Source organism: Oratosquilla oratoria, chromosome 22, assembly GCF_046742065.1.
Source record: "Oratosquilla oratoria isolate Oo_2021 chromosome 22, ASM4674206v1, whole genome shotgun sequence".
NCBI classification, from domain to species: domain Eukaryota; kingdom Metazoa; phylum Arthropoda; class Malacostraca; order Stomatopoda; family Squillidae; genus Oratosquilla; species Oratosquilla oratoria.
Window position 1 is genome coordinate 57195042 of NC_134798.1, and position 8439 is coordinate 57203480.

General features: G+C 38.6%; 1 protein-coding gene across 1 annotated transcript in view; it reads right to left on the reverse strand.

Annotated features, from left to right (window-relative positions):
* LOC143037611 (guanine nucleotide-binding protein subunit alpha-14-like) overlaps positions 1 to 6486 on the reverse strand; it is a 56928-nt gene extending 50442 nt beyond the window's left edge. Inside the window, exon 1 of the mRNA XM_076206110.1 lies at positions 6406 to 6486. The gene's annotated coding sequence lies outside the window, so the exon portion shown is untranslated. The remainder of the gene's footprint in view (positions 1 to 6405) is intronic.
* Between the last annotated feature and the right edge of the window lie 1953 nt (positions 6487 to 8439).

The following is an 8439-nucleotide window of genomic DNA, read 5'->3' on the forward strand; positions in this document are numbered from 1 at the left end:
TACCAACTAGAGCCCACCGAGAGTTTGAATAAATTCATATTCTTGTGTGCCAATTTCACCATATTTTTTTTCTATTTCGTTCACTAAGGTACATATTTTAATTATATTAGAACAGAAAATAAGATATTACTTGAAAATTTTAATTATTACATTGAGTGATCCTTGGCTGTCTGTTTATGAATCTGACACGTATGATTCACGTACTTGTAGTATGGTGTGTTAATCATCCCAGTTAACCAATATTAAGTAATTATTTATGTTTGTACATTATAATGATAAGGTACGGTAGCCTTTCATTTGCTCATTTATAGTGAGGAAAATACATTTGTTTCGGGCAATTCTTATTTTTGTGATCCCAATTTAAATAAAATCAGTAACGAACTAATTATCTATCTTTATCAGTATAATCTCACATGATTTGTCTTTGATCGTAAGGTTATGTCGCTCTCCATAGCAACAGAGTCGTTACCAGTGGTCCTTTGGGAAAAAAGGTTGCACACCCCTGCTTTAGACCTCAAATGGTATTTTCGACTGTTTCTCTGTTCATTACAAATACACAAGCCTCAACGACAGCAATGCTGACTGTGTTTCTTGAAGATTTATTAAATAAACGAATGTCTGTGTATTTACCATATTGTATTTTTTTTTTTTTTTTTTTTTTCTTTTTAATATTCAGGAAAAAATTATATTCGTAAGATCCCAATTATTCCCCGCTGTCCGAGCGAGATAGGGCGTGGTTGCTTGCGGCGAAGGTCGAGAGGGATGGCGGTTTGAACCCTGCCACCGGCGAAGTTGAACCAAGAGCATGGTTCATTAAATTCCACGCTACAAAGTCCTTTATGTGGGGCACCGTCCTAGCCTTCCGATAAGGGGTAGTTTGTGACGTTAAAACTATATCACAATACCTTATCCCTGAAATCACTTGTATATTTCGCCTAGCCAATAATAATAGTTTCTAGGCTGCTACTGGACTCTGCGCATCTCAATTGAAAATCATATTTCTTGACATGTTTTTTAAACAGCGTGTGCATGACTGTGTGTGTGATTCACCACGGATCATGTGTTGTACTGCTGATCGACAGCTATTACCCTTTCCGGATGAGAGCCCAGAGTATGGATTGATCTATGGGTAATACTGTGACCTACACACACACACACACACACACACACACATATATATATATATATATATATATATATATACACAAATATATATATATATATGTGTGTGTGTGTGTGTGTGTGTGTGTGTGTGTGTGTGTGTGTGTGTGTGTGTGTGTGTACACAACACTGTATGGGTCCCAGTGATTAGAGATACATTTTAACAACCACAATACACTTTAATTCTAAGCCATCGATGGCCAGCATGCTTGAAATTGAAATGCGGTACTACCCAGGACACGAACCGGGTATCCTCATGACAAGTGCGATAGTGACTTTCCAACTAGGCCATTAAGAGAGATTTTCTCTGAATGGCCTAGTTGGAAAGTCACTGTCGCACTTGTCATGAGGATACCCGGTTCGATTCCTGGGTGGTACCGCATTTCATTTTCAAGCATGCTGGCCTTTGATGGCTTAGAATTAAAGTGCATTGTGTTTGTTATATATATATATACGTGTGTGTGTGTGTGTGTGTGTGTGTGTGTGTGTGTGTGTGTGTGTGTGTGTGTGCGCCTGTGGCGCAGTGGTAGAGTTCCCGGCTGCCACTACGACGGTTCGAATCCCACCCAGTGATGAAATAATTTCAGTGTCGCTGCGCTGCGGGTCGTTACTCCAACTCTCGTGGGCGTGGCGTTGTGGGGTGTGTACGGATAAGGTGACAGCATTACCCATAGATCGGTCATATATGAGCTCTGAGGTCTCTTCCGGGAGGGAAATAGCTGTCGATCACGGGTCCAACACGTGATCCAAGACAATGGGGAATCACACAGAACTCCTTGCCCACCATATCTATAGTCCCGGGCCTCAGTGCAGTGATTATTGTTTTAGTAGCCCTGGGCGGGACTCGAACTCTGATCGCTGAATTGGTTTTCGAGAACGATGCCACTCCACCATTGAGCCAATGTGTGTTTATCAGCGAGCAAGTCTGTAGCGCTTCTCTTGTTTGTTTGAGTACAAACGACATCGGTTACTATTTTTCGTTCTTCCAGTGTTCAGATGTCAAGTCACCCTTTGCCTACACTTCAAACCCACTATCGGAGAAATAATACCCGAAGTACAGGAGATCAGTATATTTCGACTACTATCTGTGGTCCTCTTAAACAGATAGTAGTCGAAATAATCGGATCTACTGTAATTCTGATGTTATTTCTCCGACAGTGGGTTTAAAGTGTACGTTTACAAATGTGTTATAACATTACAATTTCCCATTTACCCTTTGCGTCATATAATGAGAGATTGAATGGCGAGCTGAAAGGAGTCAAACGTTTACGAATATCAGAAACATTGATGAAGTGTTCTATGGTAAATTTAGAAAGATTCGAGCAGAGTATTCCTCTGTGTGTGTGTGTGTGTGTGTGTGTGTGTGTGTGTGTGTGTGTGTGTGTGTGTGTGTGTGTGTGTGTGTGTGTGTGTGTGTTTGTGTGTGTGTCTGTATTCACCTTGTTCTTTGGATCACGTGCTGGACTCGTGATCGACAGCTATTTCTCTCACGGAAGATAGCTCAGAGCTCGTATGATCGATCTATGGGTAATACTGTGGCCTTACACGCACACACATCCCCAACTCCCCGCACATGAGAGTTGGAGTAACGACTCGAAGCACAGCGATACTAAAATTATTTCAGCCCTAGGCGGGAGTCGAACCCGGACCGCCGTAGTTGCAGACGAGTGTTTTAACGTACGTGTGTGTGTGTGTGTGTGTGTGTGTGTGTGTGTGTGTGTGTGTGTGTGTGTGTGTGTGTGTGTGTGTGTGTGTGTGTAATGGCATAATCGAAAGCGTGCTATCTTACATTCGCCTTATTGTGAATTCATATATCATATGGCACACGATGAGAATGGACTTAGAAAGGTACCCTCTAAGAGCAGCGTTTCTCAACCTTTTTACCCTTGCGTAACCTTTAAAATAAATTGCATGTCTCAAGGAACCCCTGCGCAAAAAAAAAAAAAAAAAAACATATACCATATCTTTCTCATTTTATTTTCATCGTAATAATAGGTTAGATAGCATGATGTTTATATTACACTATTACAACAACCAAGAATGTCGTGCGTGTTTAGTTGCATTACGTATATGAAATCAAATAAAAAATCAAAAGCGCATTAGCTTTATCTCACTTGTTCTCGCGGAACCCTTAGGGACCTTTTGCGGAACCTTAAGTGTTCCGGGGAACCCTAAGGTTGAAAAACGTTGCTCTAGACCAGTGGTTCTTAACATTTTTGGCAGCGACCCAAAATTTTGCACAAATCAAGCATCGCGACCCAAGCCTACATAGATATTGTCGGTTTTACATTGAAATTTCAAAACACTTCAAATAAATTTTCTGCTTTGGATTTTTTATTTAATCATGGTCTGCTTAGAATCCTAAAACTAGGCATCATGTATTTTAATTATTACAGTATATAATTATAATATATTTGTAGTGGGAAAATTATTATTTTCTGCAAACCCTTAGCGACCCAATAAAATGGCTTGGCGACCCAAATTTGGGTCGCGACCCAGGGGTTAAGAACACTGCTCTAAAGGATGAAACGCACGAGAGGCTGTTTAGCCGCTCAACCGCTGCGGCTGTTTAGCCGTTTTTATAGAACACACTACTTTTAATGGAATTGCGCGCATTAGCGGTGAAGTAACTAATGCGCGCAATTCCATTAAAAGTAGTGTGTTCTATAAAAACGGCTAAACAGCCGCAGCGGTTGAGCGGCTAAACAGCCTCTCGTGCGTCCGTAGCCTAAAGGTACTACCTCTGGGCACAGAGAGGGACAAGGCCAAGAGGGAAACCCAAGAACAGATGGAAGGATAGAATCAGATAAGCAAAAGAAACGAGAGGAAAGACAATGGAGACGGTATAAGATCAAGAGAGGTACAGAGATCGAGCCGAATGGAGAGACTTTTCGAGGCACCACAACCGACGGGGCAACTCCCAGACCAGTATGGTGAAAAGGCGACTCTTCTCCCATGATGTGAATTTGAAAAGCCAGAAGACGGTTCTGTCTCTGAACGCCCCTAAGGACAATTCAACAATGTGTCTAAAATTCGTATAGTTCAGCTTCGTACAGTTCAGCATTCTCTTAGTTCAGGTTCTCAATATATGACGCAAAGGTGACTTACATTTGGAAATTCGAAAAAAAAAAATATATATATATATATATACATACATATATATATATATATACATATATATATATTGTAACCTAAGTCGTTTCCACTCGAACGAACTCGCGTAGGTGTGACTGGTGCTTTGCTTTCCCAAACTGTCCGTGGTTGTTCAAAGGTGAAACGTTCATCTTGGCGGCGTAAACTCGCCTTCTACCTTTAGACTAGCTCACATTAAGGAAATTTTTGCCCCCCAGTGTAATATATTGTGTCACATGAATTACCTGTAGGGTGGATATTTCCAAAAAGGGTACTGCATAACGATTATATTATATATATATATATATATATATATATATATATATATATATATACATATACATGATTTATTGACTCACTCTCGAAGAATGAGGTAAGATGGACAGAAAATATGTATATATCGACCACTACCTGTGGCCCTCTTTCTGCTGAATAGGACCACAGATAGTGGTCGAAATATACATATTTTCTGTCCATCTTATCTCATTCTCCGACAGTGGGTCAACAATTTTTATTTTACAAACATGCTACTACATTAAAATTTCCTAATATATATATATATATATATATATATATATATATATATATATATATATATAATATATATATATATATTGAATCACACCCACCCTGCTTTTTCCTTTGAAGAAAGGAAAATTTTATCTGAGGAATTTAAAAGAACTGTTAGTATGGCTGGGAGGATTCAACTGAGAAACGAGGGTTTTATTTTGTACATTTTTTGTATTCCTTTTCGAAGAACAACACCGTGCATACCCAACCAGTACCCGAGCCAATAAACCAGTTTCTTAACCTTTTTACCCTTGCGTAACCTTTAAAATAAATTGCATGTCTCAAGCAACCCCTGCGAAAAAAAAACATATACCCTATCTTTCTCAGTTTATTTTCATCGTAATAATAGGTTAGATGGGATGATGTTTATATTGCATTAGTACAATAACCAAGAATATGTCGTGCGTGTTTAATTACATTACGTATATGGAATTAGATAAAAAATCAAAAGTGCATTAGCTTATCTCACTTGTTCTCGCGGAACCCTTAGGGACCTTTTGCGGAACCTTAGGGTTCCGGGGAACCCTAAGGTTGAGTGGAACGCTGGTATAGAAAATCTGTGCAGCCTCGGTGAATCTTAGGCCCCTTTCACAATAGGCAACTAGTGACCGTCACTAGTTGCCTACCATTAATTTAAATTGGGCCTTTCCCACTATGTCACTGCGGTTGCCCGGTTGCTCAACAGGCTATGGCTGTTGCCCGCTCCGATAACAAGTGACCGTCACTCGCTGTTGCCGTCACCGACCGTCTCTTTTTCTTTACCAGCAAAGCCAACAGAAGAAGCACCTCCTCCATTGATGCCTTGATTCTTTCGACTAATGAAATGATGAGAAAGGATTCCAGAACTCGGTGACAGTCACTGGTTGCTTGCAGTTGCCCGAGACTTCCAAACTAGGCAACTAGTGACCGCCACTAGTGACGGTCACTAGCTGCCTAGTGTGAAAGGGCCCTTAGAACCATTTGCTGAACCGAGTGTATTTCAAACCAACTAGTTACGTGGCTCACATGTTGCACTTACGAGACTTGGCAACAGAAAACTCCTCAGTTATCCTTGATGTGTTAATTTCCCTCAGTAATTCGAACTCAATACTCATGAGATGATTTGATCTTGTTTGACCCACACTGACTCTTACTTCGTTCTTGGTTCTCTTTAATTTTGAAAATGGCCGTTCACCACAGCAGTTGGTAACCGTTACCGTTAAATAATCTTCAACGCGATCTCGACATTCGGAAAATAAGACCCAAAAGAATTAACTATCAGACGATACAGTGCCAGTTCGTAAAGATCTTGTTGAGATCCAGCAACAGTATCTAGGTCAGTTTTCGAAAGTTCACTAAACTGGATCAGTTCCTCTTCGAACTTCTTTTCCAAGTCTTCACGGAAAGCGTGAATCAATTTTGTCGCGTCACCCTTGATATAGGGGATCAGGCACTTGCTTCAATTAAAATTATTTAACAAAACGTCATTAAATGCAATTTATCAGCCAAAATTATTGACAAAATAATATGCAATTTATAGACAAAAAAGCAAGGATTACTTACAAGGTTGAGAGATCAATTAGAACGCTCAAGTAACACACATCGATGCGCTAACACAAGCACAACTGGCCGAGACGGTTTTCACGCTACACTACATCCAAATACAAACGAGTTTGAAGGATTCCTGTTGCACGCACGAGCCGCCGCTAACAGCTTATCATTGGTCGAATTCGAATTGATTGTTGACTTCACGTTTGTACCGCCTGTGCGCAAATGCGCGTACGATTGTTCATATGCCCCTACGGATTGTTTTTTCCAGAGCCCTTCTACTTTTGGATCCGTAAAATCGACGCGACTATATGCGTGTGGTTAGGCATATATATATATGTATATATATATATATATATATATATATATATATATATATATATATATATATTATAAAACCAATTGATAAATCTACTGTTAGTCTGTTAATGTTCTTATTATCAGACTTATACAATGCTCTCATGAATTGTTCTATAGTTTTATATACACTCACCTAACCACACCTCACCTAAGTTTAACCCTTAACCCTAACCAATTTCTTTTTAATGAAATATAGTTATCCAAGTACCTGGAGTGATAGGGTATCAGAATATATATGGTTATGGGGGTCTATCTCCAAAACCCTGGGAGTTCATGAACAAACAAACAGACAGACAGAGGCTACAGGTAAAAAAAAAAAAATCAGGAAAATTAGTAATTATTTTGTCTCGGATTTCTGTGTTATAGGACAAAAGCTTAATTATTATTATTACTATTTATAACCCCACGGGGCCCGTATCAGGAACTTGAAGTGCTACTAAGACCGGTACTACTAAAGTGACCGGATTTTACCGGATACTCACGTCAACTGTCGTACCGGCGATTACGAAATACAGCAAGCACCACATCATACCAAAGAATAAAATTACTCTGACCATTCATGTATAGTTTTATACTACGGAACTGGTATTTGTGACGATATTAACAGTACATATTGTGAGGAATATTTTGTATAATTTTTATTTTTTATACGCATTTTGAGGTGTATGCGACTTGAGAACGTTTTGTAGCCAAGCCCTTCCTTACTTAATTATTGTATATATTTATTGTATATGTATCTCCTTTATTGTATATATCATACTTCTTTATTATACATGAGTACTTAATATCAACATATATCTATTGTAAATGTATTGTATAAGTAAGCCTATGTAGTCATTACATTATATAAGTGCCCTATACATAATTATATTACCGTATATATATTCGGTTATATAATTATGTATACACTTATATAATGTAATGACTACATAGGCTTACTTATACAATACATTTACAATAGATATATGTTGATATTAAGTACTCATGTATAATAAAGAAGTATGATATATACAATAAAGGAGATACATATACAATAAATATATACAATAATTAAGTAAGGAAGGGCTTGGCTACAGTTTCTTCATGGCTTACGAATGGGAGAAACCACGGCCTCTCAAGTCACGTACACCTCAATACGTATCAAGGATAAAAATTTAAAAAAAATTCCTTACAGTATGACAAGGAGCGTCTAATTTCTTAGCTTAAAATTGTGCAATAGCCTTATTGCATTTTGCCCTTGACATATCACTTACCCTTTATACCATCATGTACGGAGATGGTCGGTGTAATATTGGATTTATTGTGTATAAAATGGGCACACATCTCCTTGTAATTGTAACACTAACAGAAACGAGGACTAATGTTAAGAGCAATAGAAAGAGCAATAGTAGGAACAAGAATAGCAACACTAATAAGAATAAAAACATGATTGAACTAAAAAAGAAAAGAAATGCAAAGCAAGGTTAATAAGTAGTGCATTGTTCCATGGAACAAATAAATGCAAAGTAGAAACCAGAATAACATTAAAAAAAAAAAAGGCAATAACTTTGTCACTAACTAGTTTGAAGGATTCCTTACCCCTTCCATACGGTGCCGCACACGTAGGCGTCATGGGGAGCGAGTGTATTCGCGAGGCTGCCATATCGGCCCCTCCATAATGACATTCTTTCTAATTCTTTTGTAATCGCA